Here is a 20,270-nt window from a genome sequence, read left to right as displayed (position 1 = left end):
TCATCGACGGCCGGTCGACAACGGACCAGATCTTTACCGTACGGCAAATCCTCCAGAAATGCCGTGAATACCAGGTCCCAACGCACCACCTGTTCGTCGACTTCAAAGCGGCATACGATAGTATCGACCGCGCAGAGCTATGGAGAATCATGGACGAAAACGGCTTTCCTGGGAAGCTGACTAGACTGATTAAGGCAACGATGGACGGTGTGCAAAACTGCGTAAGGGTTTCGGGTGAACTATCCAGTTCATTCGTATCTCGCCGGGGACTGCGACAAGGTGACGGACTCTCATGTCTACTCTTCAACATCGCGCTGGAAGGTGTGATGCGACGAGCCGGGCTCAACAGCCGGGGAACGATTTTCACAAAATCCGGTCAATTTGTGTGCTTTGCGGACGACATGGACATTATCGCTAGAACATTTGGAACGGTGGCAGAACTGTACACCCGCCTGAAACGCGAAGCAGCTAAGGTCGGACTGGTGGTGAATGTCTCAAAAACAAAGTACATGCTGGTAGGCGGAACCGAAAACGACCGGATCCGTCTGGGTAGTAATGTTACGATAGACGGGGATACTTTCGAGGTGGTGGAGGAATTCGTCTACCTCGGATCCTTACTGACGGCTGACAACAACGTGAGCTGAGAAATTCGGAGGCGCATCATCAGCGGAAGTCGGGCCTACTACGGGCTCCAGAAGAAACTGCGGTCGAAAAAGATTCACCCACGCACCAAATGCACCATGTACAAAACGCTAATAAGACCGGTGATCCTCTACGGGCACGAGACATGGACCATGCTCGAGGAGGACCTACAAGCACTCGGAGTTTTCGAGCGACGCGTGCTAAGAACGATCTTCGGCGGTGTGCAGGAGAACGGTGTGTGGCGGAGAAGGATGAACCACGAGCTCGCTGCACTTTGCGGCGAACCCAGCATCCAGAAGGTGGCCAAAGCCGGAAGGATACGTTGGGCAGGGCATGTTGCAAGAATGCCGGACAACAACCCTGCAAAGCTGGTGTTTGCAACGGACCCGGTTGGCACAAGAAGGCGTGGAGCGCAGAGAGCACGATGGGCGGACCAGGTAGAGCGTGACTTGGCGAGCATTGGGCGCGACCGAGGATGGAGAGCGGCAGCCACAAACCGAGTATTGTGGCGTACTATTGTTGATTATGTCTTGTCTTAATGATGTTGAACAAATAAATGTATGTATGTAATGTATGTAATGACTTCAGGTGATATCTTATGCGATGCACGGTGTGCACTATTGCGACGTAATATAGCATCTTATGCGACTTAATTATATTCCAAAAAGAAAAACAATTCTTGTCACCTCAGCATCGAACTAAGAACCTTTGGATTTTCGAGCCACTCTTCACACTTAACACCAAACACCACTTATGAAACACACTGGTCAATAGTCATGACATTCTAACTCACCTCAGTGCTTGTTGGAATGCACTTGGTTTCCCTGCGCTGTACGTGTTCGACAAGCTATCTGGAGCTCAAAATGACGAAGCGTGATTTCCCGCACAGTTATCACTAGCCCTCTCTTGCTAACAGCACCCATTGTTAACTATCTAGTCAACAAAACAAAAATGATGACTTTGTAATTTGTTTTGTAACCATAATGATGACTGTTAACTTTCTTGTAGCTTTTCGACACTCCAACAGCACCTCTTTCATTGCTATCGCATATCACATCGCAATATACCAACGATAGCGATTCTAGCTTATGCTAGATTGTATGCACATTTTAACGAGTTTATTTTTACTTTTCTGTGATTCAGTTTGTATACCAATGCGAGTTTAACTGACATAATAAGAAAAATACCAAGCGAAGTCATATAATCATCGCAGTGCGCATTTATGTGAATTCGATTGACACTTTGCAAGTCTGCTCGAACTTTTTTGCGAACAAGTAAAGTTCGTCGCAATAAAACATCAGAATATCGTCTCTACTACGATGTAGTTATACATTATAAAAGTTAATTTGCACTCTTATATGATTTTACCAGATACATCGCAATAAAAAAATAACATCATATGCGATGAAAATTGTCCCTCAGCCGTATATGTATACGATAGTGAGTAAAAATAGTACTGTATACGATGTACAGTGTACATCCTTATGCGATTTCTGGTTGTCTTTCCCCAGCTTTCTATAGTTATAGGAACCCTTCGTAATGACATTTTTGTTGCAAAACTTTGAACAACACTAGTACCAACGAACGTAAAACAAAAGGATGCCTTAGCAATTATTTACTACATTTGTTTTAATGGTGGGACAGGCTCTGCCACAAAAAATAATTAGTTGCAATAAAAACGTTCATAAACGTCATGGCATCAGAAAAATGCAGTAGAAATAAAATAGGGTGGCAATGGGTATTATCGGCAGGTTTGTTCTTTTCGTCATGGGGGTTTTTTGTCAGCCAAATTGCCTGAAACTTGGCTATATGATTCAACTTAGTTGGGAAGGATTTGGGACCAACTCTGAGTTCAATCGGTTTCAAAAAACCCCCTTAGACGAAGAGAACAAAACGGCCGAGAATAGGTAATTTCCCCTATATTCTTGTAAAAAAACTCAAAACCTTGACTGTTTCCATTTTATGCATAATAAGTTTCAAATAAACTTGAATTAAATGAAAATCTGATGCTTCAAAAGTTTTGATCCCCGTGTGTCGTTTACTTAACTAGTATTTTCAAAGGTGCCCCGTTTTACGTACCTAAGAGGCTGAATGATAGATATTTGAGGGGGTTAGAAGCAAAGGGGTGTAAGTGACACTTTCGAGTAAATGAGGTTTAAAATTTTTGATCAATTTTTCGTCCCATACAAAATGTATGGAGTTCCAAAATCAACCCAATTTTCTCTGATTTATTGTAATTTTTCTAATCATCGTAGAAACAATCTTAAAAAAGTTCCTGAAAGCTTGAAATCTGAAGAATTTCATGATATGCTCAGCTCAAAATCTACAAAATTATCACTTACACTCCTTTGATCCTGGGCCTCTCATTTTTATTTTGCCATACGTGATTGAAGCTCCGCCTAGAAGTTATTTAGAAAATATGTTTATGAAAACCATTTGAACAGCATGATGAACTTTATTTTTAGGAAGTGTGTCATAAAGTTTACAAGTTCTCAAAAAGCTGTAAAGGGACAACAAAACATTCAATTTTTAACTGTTTCCGGGTGTCTTGGTAGGTACTTTGAATAATTTAGATTTGTCTAAAGATGTGACTTACAGGCATGACCCTATGCTATTAACAAATATTTAAACATTGAATGAATATGGACATCAAATTTAAGGTTGTTGAAAAACGTATTATATGAGAGAAACATTTCCGCAAAATTTTAAAAATAGAATGGAGATACCTAGATCGTATACATCTGTGCTTGAATGAGAGTCCATACAAGACAACAGCAAGAATATAATATTTTGCTTATTTATAGACTTACCTACGAAAACTCGTATACTGTAACCAGATGCATTGCATAAATCACAGCCTGCAAAAAAAAAAAAAAAACAAAAGCTTTAAAGTGAACTTGTTCGAAAAAAGTCGTCATAATTCATCGAGGGTTTGTTTCGTACGTATAAAAGTCCATTCCAGAAGCTCTCTTACGGTTTACAACAAAAACATCACCCGCTCGTCAGCCAGCCAGCCAGCCACAGGAAGGAACAGTAGTGAATTTCACTGATGCTACAAGAGATGCTCTTTAGATACTGACTGATATCTTCCGCGGGAGATGGTAGGAGGAAACCAACAGTGCACCAGAAAACGCCTGCATGATGTCCGGTGCGGCGAGGGGTGTGCGTTATGCAGAAAGAAAAAAGAGTTTTACGTGACATGTGATTTATAAATCCAGGTCCGGTACATGTCTGCTTTGGCTGCGGCCCATGGGAACGGATGAGTGTAAAACAAGATTTTTATGGTGCAATTTTTCACCCAAACACTCGCAGCGTCGGAGGCTACCTTGGCGTGTCGATTTTTTTTTCAAGAATGCCCTGCGTCGCGTCGTAAGATTTCAGGTTTCTGGTTGGTTGGAAGGTAACATGTTCCTTTTCTTCACTTCGGATGCTCGGGTGAAAGCATTACTTTGTGTTTCATGCTCCATTACCTTTGAAGATGTAACCCAACAATGAGTTGTGCACCGTATTGCACGTGTATGGCACCGAACATTGGAAGGAAGCAAGGCAAAAAAAAAACACCCTGGATATGAGGTTCACGCTGTTAGCAGCTCAGCGCGTAGCTCAAACACTGGCGCCAGTGCACTTTAAGGAACAGGTCTGGTGTCTGTCGAAGTTCGACATTGCTCTGGGATGGTTTCCGTAGGTATGTCGTCGCTGAGGTATTTTTGAAATTTTTACACAATTTTTATTGTAAGGTTCAACTTACACGTCTCAGAAAAAAACATGCATTTGACCTTGCAACTACTGACCGAATGCGTGCTATCCCGCAATAACCCGTGTGAATGCACCTAAACTCTTGTAACCTAATGATTTATGAATAAATTTTCCATGCATTAACCTTGATTCATAACTGACTTAGAAACTTCGAAACAACTAGGTGGGCTCCAAAAAGTAAAACCATCGGTCAGCATACCAAACATGACGAGAACCCATGGTGGAAAAATAATTGGGTATACAAAAAAGAAACCGCGATGAACTCTTAGTAGAGTCACAGTACAACTCGTTTCCCAGATAGGGGAGCATGGTCTAACAAGCATCAACGGGGTGAAATGGCTCAATATATAAAATTATTCCTGAAAGTGATCCGATCCTTACTATCGATGAACAATGTCAAATTTGCTGAGGTTTTTCACTCGACTTTTTTCCTACGGTGTCTCAAATTAACACAGTACCTTCACAGATAAACAGATGTAACACTTAGAACAAATTATATTCAAAATCATCGTCACGAAATCGTAATCGCCCAATGCTAATCATGCCATGTTTGGATAAGCCACCACTAGATGGCGATAGTGAGCAACCGTCAAACATGGGGATGGGAATCGAGTAAAGTATGACGTCTGTTTCTCTGTGGTACCTTCAGCAAAGTATAAGTGTAGCCAACTCCAGAACTTTATATTTTAGCAGGTTTATTTATTCGATAAAGATTGGTACGTCACAAAGTGGGACCATCTTGACAAAAAATCGATACCTGAGTAAACTCTTAGAGCTTTTAGGGGATTTTATGTGTTTTATTTCTAAGGGGTGTGCCTCAAGCCCGCAGAAGGACTCAAAGTGATTTGAGAGAATTTCAAAGGCGTTTCAAAGGGTTTCAGGGGCGTTACATGGACTGTTAGGGGTGCTAAAGGGAGTTTCTGGGGTGTTTCAGAGGCCTGCAGAGCGTTTCAGAAAAGCAGGAGACCTGAACATCCCTGATACTTTTTAAATTCTCATTATTTGCAACGCCCATGAAACCCTCTGAAACTCCCCGAAACATTCCCTGAACCTTCCTGGACCCGTCCGTAGTGTCTAAAGTTAATGAGTTTGTGGGAAGTTACCTAGCCGGTTTCATCGACGGCCGGTCGATAGTAAACCAGATCTTCACCTTACGACAAATCCTCCAGAAATGCCGTGAAAGATAGATCAATGCACCACCTGCTTATCGACTTCAAGGTGGCACATGGCGGTATCGATTGCATAGAGCTATGGAAAGTCATGGACGAGAACAGCTCTCCCGAGAAGCTTACCAGACTGATAACAGGAGCAACGTTGGACGGTGTGCAAAGCAGTGTAAGGATGTTGGATGTGTTGGGAATATGTATTTTGTGCATTCGAGCACCGCTCTTAATCGAGACAACCGATGCACAGTGGGAAAAATATATACACGCAGAAAAATGGCGCTTGTTTAAAACAATAAAACGCATGGTTGATTTTCAAACTGAGAATTTACTTATTCCAAAGTTATATTTAATTGTTTTCATTTAGAGTTTATCGATAAAAACAACCGATTACCATCATTTCATATAATGTCAAAAATTTCATTTGTTTTAACAAAATAAAAACCATAAACATGGTCCGAAACTTGGTCCGAAAGCACTCACACACCTATAAAATGCTTACCCCAACATCGCCACAACGAAGAAGGTGCAGCAAATCCATCACGCCAACTTCCAAGTGCAGCTTTGGTCGTGATGGATAACGCGCAGGTACTCACGACAGCATCCACAAAAAGTTGATCGGCTTCGGCTTTTTTGTCTTTTTTTAGTCGTTCTCCTCCCCATCCGCTCACTGACGGTCTAAAAATAGATTTCCGAGCTGCCGCAGGAGCTGCCGTCACCAACACAATCACATTCCGGCTTTGTTAGTCACAAAAGTGAAGTCGTTTAAAACAATCTGTTATTTTATGTTGAAACTACCAAATCTCTGTTTGTTCTAACAAACTGTCAAACATTTCGTCAAATGAAAACATTTGTATTATCAAACAGTTGCAACAGTTCAGTTTAAACTAGAAATCAGTTTGTCGCTATAGTAAACTGAAAAATCGGTTGATTTGAACTAGAATTTAATTATGTTTACAATTTATTTTTCTGCGTGTATAAAACGCGAATAAATTCTATATCTCTGCTTGGAGTGGATGGATTCGAATGAATTTTTGACACGAACTGCCAAAATCTCTACAATTTCAGATAAGGAGGGTGTCATTCGCCGCACGATGCTGGAAATCAGTGTATCAAGCTCGTTTTACCCCACTCTCTCTCACTCACACCATTGTGAGAAAATCCTCATCTATTCCCGACTGGCGTACAAAATAAATTACTTATTCAACTAATATTTGTTTTTCATACTATCGGCAATTTGACATAGTGTTGGTCCTGCTCTCAAGGATTGCGTTCTACTCCGGGCGGAGATGCATATGAAATTTCAAAGATATAGGGGATATAATTATTTGAAGATATTTCAATTTTTAAGGCCGTGCGGTGAACCAAATCAGCTCCATTCTATACTACGGAAGTTTTTACACAAACACGAATCAAATAAATAATTTATTTTGCACTCCAGGATTTTTCGAAAAAGGTTAAAAAGAGAGATAGTGGGGTAAAACGGGCCCGATACACCGATTTCCAGCATCGTGCGGCGAATGACACCCTACTTATCTGAAATTGTAGAGATTTTGGCAGTTCGCGTAAAAAATTCATTCGAATCCATCCACTCCGATCAGAGATATTGAATTTATTCGCGTTTTATACATATTTTTTCCCACTGTGCGATGAGTAAATAAGTAGATATACCGTGAACATGTTTTGAGGTCGAGCATTGTTATTGTTTATAGTGTTGAATGTACCGTCCATACACAGTTATGAATCACTTTGATGTTTGATGTCGAATATCTTGCTCAAAACATATATACCGCATTTAGTTCACCTGGACTGCGCACTCAGTCTTCATAAGTGCGAAAACGTAAATAAAACTGCGCGATTTCATCAAATTAAGTTGATGTCTTCGGCGTACCATTTCTTTAATCTATGCTGAATAAGTGCTCTGAAGACACCGAGTTGATTTAATGCAATCGCGCACTTTTATTTGCGCTTTCGCACTTGTAAAAACTAGTGCGATAGTCCAGTGATGAACTATATGCGCTATATTTTGGCACGAAATTCATTTTTATGGCAATAACTTATTTGTTTTCTGAGATAAAAAGTGATTTGCAAAAGCTTAATGTGAAAGTCGAATGTATTATAATGTAACGATAGAGTTGTCTGCCGGAAAATAGCAGAATTTCATAAGAAGCTACTTATGCAGTGGTAAGCCTTAACAGTGTCGAAATCCATCGATTTTGATATAAAAATCGCCTGTACACCTTAGATAAGATATGTTTGTATCTATTTAGTGAAGTTTTGCTTGACTCTGGGATTCAAATACTAAAATAATGTGACTTTCAACGGTGATCCATAATGCGACCCAAAAACTGATCGTTTTATAGCGTCAATGGATCTTTTTATATAAATACAGATTTTTGCTCCGCTTAACGCTCTTGATACAATATTTTTAACTCAAAGTGTCAATAGCACCATTTGAAAACAAAGGACCTTGAAAACCAGGTGTCTTGAAACGCAAAATGGCAATAATAACACTTAAGATGTAGAACATTACTAAACCCTTGTGTCGTACCTCTTGCAAAGACCATGGATTCGAATCATTTTTATGTTTTCTTTTTATTTCTGTTGTAATATCGAGTACTCCATCAATAAGATAAGCAATACACTGCGTAGTTTAGCCTTACCAACGCAAATTTAATATTAGAGTTGGATTTTTGAGGAATTACCCACTAATCCATAATATGGCAAAAATTTATCCATAATATATGCGACTCTGTGGAGCTGATCCATAATAGGGCATTTGGTAAACAGTGAAATATTCCTTTTTTACGGAAAAATGACTTATCATTATACTTCAAATGGATCGGTAATCAAAAGTTCGAATCAAAACATAGCCAATGGTGCTTTCGAAGTCGTTGTCTATGTTTTCTTTGATTTTTTATTGAATTTTGAAGGTAAAAAACACCACTAAGTGATCCATGACTGTGTACCCACGGTAATAGTAATAAAATCATTCGTTCGTGTTCGTCATACTGTAAGCAAGTGATTTACTTTTACTCCGGTCCGGAAATATTCCATTCTCGTCCCACTGTCGTGTGTTCCGCTGTGTGATAGCTCCAACAGGCTATGGGTCCAGGTATGGACAAGAAAGCGAGAGTCGCCGCGTTTGACGGGTCCGGATTCCATAATTGGACGCTCCGGGAACTATCCAGACGAGGACTGCGACAAGGTGATGGACATTCCTGCCTACTATTCAATATCGTCCTGGAAGGTGTTATGCAACGAACCAAAACAGGACAAGCAATTATGCTCGGAGTTTACGACCGACGCGTGCTAAGGACGATCTGTGGCGGTGTACGGGAGGACAGTGTGTGGCGGCGAATGATGAACCACGTGCTCGCTGCACTCTACTACGGGGCGAACATCCTAAAAGTGATCAAAGCTGGACGCATAGGTCGGCAGCGCATGTTGCAGTAGGGAATCGCGCCACTTGGGCGGTGGCTTCTATTTTCGTCTGTTTTTCGCTATAACTCAGTCAAATTTGAACTAATTGGCACAATTTTTGAAATGCGGTGAGATAGGTATAGTATCTAGCAGTAAATTTCAAGTCAATTGGTTCAAAATTGACTGAGTTGTAGTGGAAAACAGACGAATATAGAAGCCACCGCCCAAGTGGCCCAAGTGGCCACCAAAAAGTGAGGAAATGGATCCCACGGTGTGTCTGGTAGAACAAATTTATTACAAAAAAATGGGCATCGCTAATTTTTACGCTACGTGAAAGTTGACGCTACCAGCTTTCATTCAAGCCCAACATCGAAATATTCCATCGGGGGAACTTTTTCATACAAAAATTGGGTATGTTTGTTAAGTAGAAATAGGGATTAATTTGGAACCGTGCATTTTGTATGGAGAAAAACTGTATTCTGAAAAAGTTGTTCGGGATCCCTCGGTGGATTTTTTTGAGGGACCCTGCAAATGAAAGCTGAAAGCCTCTATTTTTGAATAGCGAAAAATTTGACGATGCCTATTTTTTTGTTATAAACTTTTCCCATGTACACGCCGTGATCCAGTTTCGCCTTAAGACTTATGTAAATCCTATGAAAAGCTTTGAAATTCTCCGAAACCCCCTGACATACCACCGTTAACCCATGATATTCCCTTCAATGCCCTCGAAAAAGATTCTGTTACCGTTGGATCATAAAATCCCTTATCATGATGCCGAGTAAAAATAATAGGAAAAGTATACTCAAATTGGCCGAGTGCCAGGGAAGGACTCTAAGCTCAACTGTGCACTATGGTCCTCCGGAAAGTAGGGGGTTGGTGTCAGGCCCTACAAGCCGGCCGTAAAAAAAAACATTGTAACGGAACATCAGCAACAGAATAATACGAACCGAGACCAACGGCAACGACCCCAGCGAACAAAAAGGACTTGCGATTGGAAACTCGGTACGTGGAACTGCCGATCTCTCAACTTCATTGGGAGCACCCGCATACTCGCCGATCTACTGAAGGACCACGGGTTCGGCATCGTAGCGCTGAAGGAGGTGTGTTGGACAGGATCCATGGTGCGATCGTTTAGAATTAATCATACCATCTACCACAGCGTGCCTGCCACACGATATACTCATGCAAAATGGTCATTGGCAGAGAAAGCTCTCACCCGAGCAGAGGAAAATATCAAAATAATAACAACGGAATCACAAAACTTGTTTTTATATCTCGGTTTGTTATTATTAACTTATTAAGTCATCACCGTTCCATAACATGTTCTGTTGGGCACAGTGTCTTAATTTGTCAAATTACAGTCATCCTTACCGACGCCCAGGGGCTCCTGCGTCGTAGATTTGTTTTTGTTTTGATTATCGTCGCGACAACCCGTGTGCCACTCTCTGAAGTTCAAGCGATGAAAAATTCATTACCTCGCTGTCTGCTGAATTTCAACCACCCACTGATATTCAAAGTCAGCATATTCATCTTCAATTGATATTTTTTGGTTTAAGCACATTTTAAAAGCAAAAAGTGCTGCTGGTGGATACCATTCACCTAAAGCAAGCATAATAAATATAATTAGGGCAAAATGTCGACATTTGCGTGCCTTAAATAGCCTAAAATCACAAAAAGTCATCTCCAAACTAAAAAATTCATATTCACATTCACCGAGCTCGGGCTGAAGATCAAAACAGAACTTCAGCTACAGTTGATTACACTACGAGGCGTCCCTGTCATTGTCTTGCTTTCTCTTTGTCATGTTCATTCTCGGCGTCATGTTGATGGGAGACTGCATTCGTTTGTTTGTGTTCGTTTTCGCTCTGATTGAACATCATTGGGCTGAATTTTTTAGGCATTGGTTGGGCAATCTTATTTTGTTATGATCGTGCTCTTGATATATTTTCTTTAAATTACATTTCAATAACATGTTCTGTTGTAGCACAAGTTTAGTTATTATTGTGTCATTGAGACTGTAATATTACAACATAACTAGCTTTGCAATCAAAACTACACCATTCGAGATGTTCGTTGTTCACAGCATTCCGTGAGGAACTGTAAGAGAAAATATTATTTTGTCATCAGTTCCTCTTCTTACTGACATTACTAACATTTTGGATCAACTGGTGGAACTCAAGAACGGACAACACATTTTCGACAAAAATGTAAAAAAATAAGTCATCAAGAACTCCATTGATTATTTTTAGGCATTTCATTAAATTGATTTCACTGCATCGAGCCCACTTGGATTCACTTGGATAAATGTGTCAATCAATGAGGTAATAATGTAAATTAATCTTATAAACAATGAACCACCTAATAAAGGGTTTCAAAAGGACGGTAGTTTTTCATCGTAAGTTGTTTGGAAAATAAACGAAAACTATTGTTTCTCTCTGTTTTCGATAATAAATCGCTTGCGACAATAATAGCGTCCCAATTATGAATGAAACATTTAACAATAGATGCTATTGTTGCGTATCCCATTGAATGCATATGGGACTTTGGAGGAGCTCCTATCCGCAACAGAATAAAAAGCAAGTTTTGTTTTCAGATTGTTATCAATAACGTATTCATATCAAAATTTGTTATTGAAATATTTTTAAAATTCGCTGTTATTAAGTTGTTATTGAAACCAACAAAACATGTTATTAAACAGGTCTTCCAGGAACATTTTTTTGTTATAATTTTTGTTATTTTGCCGCTTATGACAGATAAGTTTATAATAGGATATGTTATGTAAATAACATGAAAATAACTCTTTCCGCTACTCAGTTATTTTTCCAAAATAACACATTTTATTATGCTGTTGCTATTCCCTTCTGCTCGGACAGTTAATAACTGTGGAAGTGCTCATAGTACACTAAGCTGAGAAGCAGGCTTTGTCCCAGTGAGGACGTTACGCCAAGAAGAGGAGAGGAGGACCAAAGCTGAAACAACACACGCGAGCTGGGAACAGCTTTCATCGTGATGGGTGATATGCAGAGGCGCGTGAGGTGGCCGATCGACGGAAGAATGTGCAGGTTGAGGATCAAAGGCCGATTCTTCAACTTCAGCATAATAAACGTGCACAGCCCACACTCCGGAAGTACTGATGATGACAAGGACGCATTTTACGCGCAGCTCGAACGCGAGTACGATCGTTGCCCAAACCACGACGTCAAGATCATCACAGGAGATTTGAACGCTCAGGTAGGCCAGGAGGAGGAATTCAGACCGACGATTGATAAGTTCAGCGCCCACCAGTAGACGAACGAAAACGGCCTACGACTAATTGATTTCGCCGCCTCCAAAAATATGGCAATACGTATCACCTTTTTCCAACACAGCCTCCCTTATCGTTACACCTGGAGATCACCACAGCAGACGAAATCTCAAATCGACCACGTTCTGATTGACGGACGACACTTCTCCGACATTATCGACGTCAGGACCTATCGTGGCGCCAACATCGACTCCTACGGTACCAACGACCGCCACGGTACAACCTAGAGCGACTGAAGCAACCGGATGTCGCATCAGCATACGCGCAGAATCTCGAGGCCGCGTTGCCAGACGAGGGCGAGCTCAATTAGGCCCCTCTATAAGACTGCTGGAGTACAGCGAAAGCAGCTATCAACGACGCAGCCGAAAGCACCATCGGGTACGTGGAATGGAATCGACGGAACGAATGGTTCGACGAAGAGCACAGAACGGTTTTGGAGAAGAAGAGCGCAGCGAGGGCGGTAATGCTGCAGCAAGGGACTCGACAGAACGTGGAACGTTACAAACATAAGCGGAAACAGCAGACCCGCCTCTTTCGGGAGAAAAAGCGCCGCGGAGTGTGAAGAAATGGAACTGCTGTGCCGTTCCCAGTAAACACGGAAGTTCTATCAGAAGTTCAACGCATCCCGCAAAGGCCTCGTGCCGCGAGCTGAAATATGCAGGGATAAAGACGGAGGCATTTTGACGGACGGACGTGAGGTGATCGAAAGGTGGAAGCAGCACTTCGATCAGCACTTGAACGGCGTGGAGAACGTAGGCACGGGAGCCCACGGCAACGGAGGAAACGACGACGCCAGTACAGCGGAGGACGGAAATGGACCAACTCCCACGCTGAGGGAAGTTATGGATGCCATTCACCATCTCAAAACCAACAAAGCAGCTGGTAAGGATGGTATCGCAGCTGAACTCATTAAGATGGGCCCAGAAAAGTTGGCTACCTGTCTGCATCGGCTGATAGCCAGGTTCTGGGAAACCGAACAGCTACCGGAGGAGTAGAATGAAGAGGTAATCTGCCCCATACACAAGAAAGGTGACCATTTGGATTATGAGAACTTCAGGGCGATATTGAATGCTGCCTACGAAGTGCTATCCCAGATCATCTTCCGTCGTCTGTCACCTAAAATGAATGAGTTCGTGGGAAGTTATTGTTGTGATAGAGTAAGGATATTAATAAATAGTTATCAAGCCGGTTTCATCGACGGCCGGTCGACAACGGACCAGATCATCACCGTACGGCAAATCCTCCAGAAATGCCGTGAATACCAGGTGCCAACGCATCACCTGTTCATTGACTTCAAAGCGGCATACGACAGTATCAACCACGCAGAGCTATGAAGAATCTTAGACGAAAACGGCTTTCCTGAGAAGCTGACTAGACTGATTGAAGCAACGATGGACGGTGTGCAAAACTGCGTAAGGATTTCGGGTGAACTATCCAGTTCAGTCATTCGAATCTCGCCGGGGACTGCGACAAGCTGATGGACTCTCATGCCTACTCTTCAACATCGCTCTAGAAGGTGTGATGCGACATGTCGGGCTCAACAGCCGGGGAACGATTTTCACAAAATCCGGTCAATTTGTGTGCTTTGCGGACGACATGGACATTATTGCAAGAACATTTGGAACGGTGGCAGAGCTGTACACCCGCCTGAAACGCGAAGCAGCAAAGGTCGGAATGGTGGTGAATGCCTCAAAAACAAAGTAAATGCTGGTAGGCGGAACCGAACACGACCGGATCCGTCTGGGTAGTAATGTTACGATAGACGGGGATACTTTCGAGGTGGTGGAGGAATTCGTCTACCTCCGATCCTTACTGACGGCTGACATCAACGTGAGCCGTGAAATTCGGAGGCGCATCATCAGCGTTAGTCGGGCCTACTACGGGCTCCAGAAGAAACTGTGGTCGAAAAAGATTCACCCACGCATCAAATGCACCATGTACAAAACGCTGATAAGACCGGTGATCCTCTACGGGCACGAGACATGGACCATGCTCGAGGAGGACCTGCAAGCACTCGGAGTTTTCGAGCGACGCGTGCTAAGGACGATCTTCGACGGTGTGCAGGAGAACGGTGTGTGGCGGAGAAGGATGAACCACGAGCTCGCTGCACTTTACGGCGAACCCAGCATCCAGAAGGTGGCCAAAGCCGGAAGGAAGCGGTGGGCAGGGCATGTTGCAAGAATGCTGGACAACAACCCTGCAAAGCTGGTGTTTGCAACTGAGCCGGTTGGCACAAGAAGGCGTGGAGCGCAGAGATAATGTATCTCTCGGGACGATTCCGAGAGGAAAAGGGGAATATCGCGAAGGGTATTTGACGGGCAAATCGGGATAGAAGCTTCGATCTCTTTCTTGTGGTGATAGAAGTTAGCTGTTGACTGAAGAAAAAAAAGTCAGAGATCCACCTCGATAAATTGAAGTTGACCTATTAGATCTTGGAAGCTTGGGAATAAGTATCCCGAGACAACGGAATAAGTCTTGATTAAGCGAATCAGGACCCTGTAATCCTTGGCCTCGACCCCCAACCTAAAGGCCAAAGCTCGCCCGGGTCTAAGTTCAAGCATTGTGACCAAAACGCCCTAGACGAGAGAGCCCAGGTGACACGTCGAACACAGGTTGTTCCCGACGGGAAAAGGGCATTCTAGTCTTCGAAGATCCCCTCTAATCCCACAACTACGTGGTCTCATCTAGCCCATTGTGAGGAGGCCGAAGTCACCGCTAGATACATCGTCCGTCTTTCAGTCGTTCGCCACCCACGATCCCCCAGCAGCAGCACCACCATCGACGCCGGCCGGCCAACCCTCCAATACACACACCCACCCAGAGTATTTGTGAGTAGAATTAATAAACTAAGGTTAAAACTGTAAAATTGGTGTTGCCATTCATTGAGCCATGATTAGCCCCTCGACGTAAGCCGACCTTGTGAACCGATAGCCCACGCTCTAGCTTTCCGGTGTTCAGGTCAAAACCTGGGGTCCATCTGACCCCAGACTAACAATTCTTTATTTTTTTTTTTTTTTTATCTGTATTAACGAGATTTTTAGCCCTAGGCTAGTTCATCTCGGAAAAATTCTTTATTTCTAATTGGAAACATTCGGACTTTCTTGCTTGTTTGTAAGATTTTTGACGTTGAATAACGTCCTTCGGCAACATATAGGGGTGTAACTTCAGAAAATCCAAAAATCGGCCGCGTCACGAAAAGTGGTCAGCTTTTGAACGCTAATAACTCAGTCATTTATGAACGAATTTTAAAAATTTTAGCACCGATCAGACGCAAATATTTCCAGCAATTATGTCAATTAATAACAACTATTGATTTTCAACAGCGAACTATTGAAAATTTAGGAAAAGTGAACCCATGTTTTATCCAGCCAATCACGTTCGAGCGCAGTTTTGGACTTTTCCGTCGAGCGCCTGGCAGTATAAAAGCTATTTCTTCTTCCCCTCTTCCTTCATTCTTCATCAACACCTCGAGGGGAACGCATCGGCAGAGAGCTGTGCAGTTTGCTTCGTTTGCGTTTTCATTTAGTGTTCTTTGGCAAGCCGAGCGCGGTGGTCGGTGCGGTGCGTCTTCGCGCGCGGCAGCTCGAGCGGAGTCGTTCACCGGATCAGAGAGGGAGGAGCACAGCTCGGTTTGCATTTTCGCTCAGCATTCTCACGCGGTAGACGGACGGACGCACCGACGACAACCGAGCAGCAGCGGCGGTGGTGGAATAATTTATCATTTCCCCAGTTCGGAAGCGGATGGGCGCCGACGACACCGCAGCAACGCGGTTTGGTGTTGTGAAATCAAAATTGAACAGCCCTTATTAGGGCTACAATTTTAAATTCCACGAAAGAGTTGATTCGAATTCCACTAGAAACTGAAGAAACGCAAGTGCAAACATCTTGAAACCTACTTCGAGAGCACCGCCGAACGCGGTACAAGCACTGCCAGCAACCTAGCAGCAGCGGCGGTGGCTTATTAACATTTTCCCAGTGCGATAGCGAATGGGCATGGCAACAACTGGGAATATTTTAACCGTTTGATGTCGAATCTATTCTTAATTCAAGATACGGTGACAAAAGCATAAACTGCATACGCGCATAATAAATCTGCTTAAATTTTCTTCAACTTTGAAAATGGCAGGTTTGCTGGAAAATGAAAATGTTAACCAGCGTTGCCAAATTTCAATAAGAATTTTAGAATTTTAAATATCTGTAACCTTTAGAAATTTTAGTCAAAAATACATGACTTTTGTACTATATACTGTCAATCTTTATTAAACATTATAATATTAAGTAATCCTAAGCCTACATACTGATTTGGAAATGGCTAATAATAATCATTTTAGTATATTTTAATACTCCGCTATAGAAAAAAAATGCAGATAAATTTGTGTGGCATCGTTGAATTTTACTCCCCTCACATTTAACCAATCACGTTCGAGAGGGGAAGCCAGGCCATTGTGCCGTATAAAAGCAAACTGCTTCTTCTCATCTTCTATCATTCTTTCTTGACCCGTCGAGGGGATCACATAGAAGGAGAGCTAGCCAGTTTCTCCGCTTGCGTTTTCCATCAGTATGCTTTGGCAAGCTCGAGGAGGACCTACAAGCACTCGGAGTTTTCGAGCGACGCGTGCTAAGAACGATCTTCGGCGGTGTGCAGGAGAACGGTGTGTGGCGGAGAAGGATGAACCACGAGCTCGCTGCACTTTACGGCGAACCCAGCATCCAGAAGGTGGCCAAAGCCGGAAGGATACGGTGGGCAGGGCATGTTGCAAGAATGCCGGACAACAACCCTGCAAAGCTGGTGTTTGCAACGGATCCGGTTGGCACAAGAAGGCGTGGAGCGCAGAGAGCACGATGGGCGGACCAGGTGGAGCGTGACTTGGCGAGCATTGGGCGTGACCGAGGATGGAGAGCGGCAGCCACAAACCGAGTATTGTGGCGTACTATTGTTGATTATGTCTTGTCTTAATGATGTGGAACAAATAAATGTATGTATGTATGCTTTGGCAAGCCGAGCGCGGTGGTTGTCGGCTGTTACGCTCTCCTTCGAATCGTTGTACGCGGCGCCAGTGGAGCAATCAGCCAGTTCAAACTGGTGCGCGAGCGCGGCAACAACGAGGGCTTTCTTTTGCCCCGAGTTTGCGCAGCATCGCCATCGCAAAACCCCCATCGGAATCAACGCCACCGATGGCGTTCTGGATTTGGTTGGCATAGCTACCGATTTTCACCTCATGCAACAATTGAACGATTATTGTACAACAAATGAAATTAAACAGCCTTTCTAAGGGCTTCAAAAATGTTCCTCACAAGAGTGAATCGAATAATTTTCTTAGACGACGCGTCGGGTCACAAATATGTCAAAACCGACTAAGTCTTGAAACCGTAGCATAAACTTTGCAAGCGGAATAGTGGAAATATATTAGATTGTTGTAGCATCCATTATATTTCCCAGCCAAATTTCAATGTGTGTTGTGTTCGCAAAAATTAAACATTTCTGTGCCCATTTTTGCCACACAATCCAGAAGAAAACTGTATGATATCTAGAAAATCTTAGTTATATAATTACATATTGGTAATTCCAGTCCACCAATTAGCAAAAGCTAAATGATTTGCATTTTTGAATGATCTGTTAGATTGCATCTGTTTAAGTACTTATAAAATGAACGGTTAAATGGTTTTGACAAATTCGTTTATGGAAACATTTTAAAACCAACTACTACGCGGAACAAGTCTTGTCGCGTCCATTCTAGATTTCTATATATAAACCTGCAAAAGCAGAGAAATTGTGCAAGAGGATTTGAAATCTGCATCAATTTTCTTCGCAAAATAATTACCTGTTAGCATCCAAAGAAATTCAAAGGTCTAGCAAACTACAGTTGGTCCGCTGAAACTATTCTGCAAATTGACTCACTGTATTTCGAGAGCAACAACATAGTTTAATGAAAGAGAAACTAGTTACGACTACCAGTACCTGGGCTGCCCATAAATGGTGATCCAAGAAAACCTAGTGCTGGGCTAGTACACAGGTTTAAATAGTTCTGACGTTCGATTTGAATAGGCCTTATCTGTATAGGAATCCCAGCAAATTTACGACCTATTCAAATTGAACGGCAAAGTTCATAAGGAATGGATCGGATCGAAAATAATGATAAATAATAAACTCCACTATCAATTGCCGTCTACAATCAAACTAAACCAAACAAAAATTTCACATCACAGTCTTTATCAATGTTAATACAGCATTCAATAATCGAAACTAATGATTGATTAATTGGTTGATTTCCGAAACTAATGCATAAACGGACGTTATTCAACGTCAGACTTGCGGTCGTGTCTAGTATACAACTAGGGCTTCCAATTTTCCCGGGATTCAGCTTCCCGGGAAACGGGAAAAAATATAACCATTTCCCGGGATTTCCCGGGATCCCGGGAAACAAAGAAATTTTGTATTTTTAGTTAAAAATGTATTTATTTTAAAGAAAATCGTTAATCAGATATCATATTTTCCCATTTCTTATTGTAGACTGTGCACAATTTAGCAAATTTCACGATAGGAAGGTTCATATTTTATAGTCAATGCATTTTATGTACGAATTGAGCCAGTATTATATATTAAAATTTTTATTTGAATTATGTGCATGGACGTATTGCTATAAGTAGTTAATTTTGTATTGATAATGATGGGTACATCAACAGGCTTACAACATCCCCAATGATGCTCAATTTAATCTTAAGATTCATTCCTAAAATTCACAATCGCATTGTCATACTTAATGAACAGATACAATAACACAAGTAAAGAATACATAACAGTATAACACTCGATACAAAAAAATATAACTTACGAGAGACCTGCCAAAGAAAACAACAAATAAAAACTGCAAGGGTAAAAACCCATTGAAGCCCAATAAGTGCTCAATACGTGCTGTTATCTAATCGACTAATTAGCAAGCGCTGTATCAGGTTGTTGTGTCATGATCTAGTAGCAATGTTCAAATGGATTTGTTCCTAAATAAGTCACTACGACCTTGTAGAAAGTCAGCTATAAAAAAGGGCTCCGACTGTATAGCGTCTTACATGCAAGGGTTTTTGGTGGATCAGCTGGCACTATAGGATTAAATTCATACACTGAAATACTGCAGAACAATCGTTGACGGTTGAAATCAGTTTCAATGCCTTCATATAATGAAGAGGTTGTTATCTGCGTTAGGTTTCCGTTAAGCTGCAATTATATAATAACATCAACATAAATAACATTTGCATAGAGGTCATGTGATTTGGAAAACGTTAATCAAGAAGCTTGATAAATCAATCATTGACTCGCAATTTTAAATTGGTCATTTAACACTTCACAAAAAATTGACAATAGAAAAAAAATCCCGGGAAATTCGGGAAACCCGGGATACAAAAATTCGTTTCCCGGGATTCGGGAATCCCGGGAAATTTCATTTCCCGGGAAATCCGTCCCGGGATTGGAAGCTCTATATACAACCCCTCCAATTTTTTTTTATCTTGTGTCCATCCGCCGGCCGTGTTACGTCGTCGCACTCGTTTCGTTTGTACCTGTGGAAGAGAAAAGTAAATAGAAAATTAATATAGAAAGTCGTTATTTCTTATGAATAAATAGCAATTACCTGTGAGTCGAGCGTTTCCTGATTGTCGTTAACGGAAGAAGTGGCCGAATTTGTACTCCGTGGTCAGTTCCTTGCTCTGATCAGTCCGTGAAGAGCATTTTGGTGTTTGTTTAGGTGCTGCTGACGATTTGTTCAGGAACTCGATCCCTGCTGAACTGTGTGTGATTTTCCTATCTATCGCGATTGGTTCAGTCGTGTTTTTCATCACACTAAGTGCGGAAAATAAGTTTCGGATAAAACAATTTGGTTTTATCATCAATAAGTCCATAAGGACATCGAGAAACATATGGAGGCGCATGGTTTTTTGAAGCCTATGCTGCCCATGTTAAGTGACATTGCTTAACCCATGGCACTGTTACC

The 20,270-nt window shown here is 42.1% G+C and overlaps 1 protein-coding gene across 3 annotated transcripts in view; it reads right to left on the bottom strand.

Moving 5' to 3' along the window:
* Nucleotides 1–20,270, bottom strand: part of LOC134292063 (GATA-binding factor A) — a 223,808-nt gene that overhangs the window by 146,179 nt on the left and 57,359 nt on the right. For all 3 annotated transcript variants that reach the window (XM_062860771.1, XM_062860772.1, XM_062860770.1), the window contains exon 2: nucleotides 3,453–3,500. The gene's annotated coding sequence lies outside the window, so the exon portion shown is untranslated. The remainder of the gene's footprint in view (nucleotides 1–3,452; nucleotides 3,501–20,270) is intronic.

Source organism: Aedes albopictus, chromosome 3, assembly GCF_035046485.1.
Source record: "Aedes albopictus strain Foshan chromosome 3, AalbF5, whole genome shotgun sequence".
NCBI lineage: Eukaryota > Metazoa > Arthropoda > Insecta > Diptera > Culicidae > Aedes > Aedes albopictus.
Note: the sequence above shows the minus strand (reverse complement) of the source record. Positions and strands in the feature narration are given on the sequence as shown.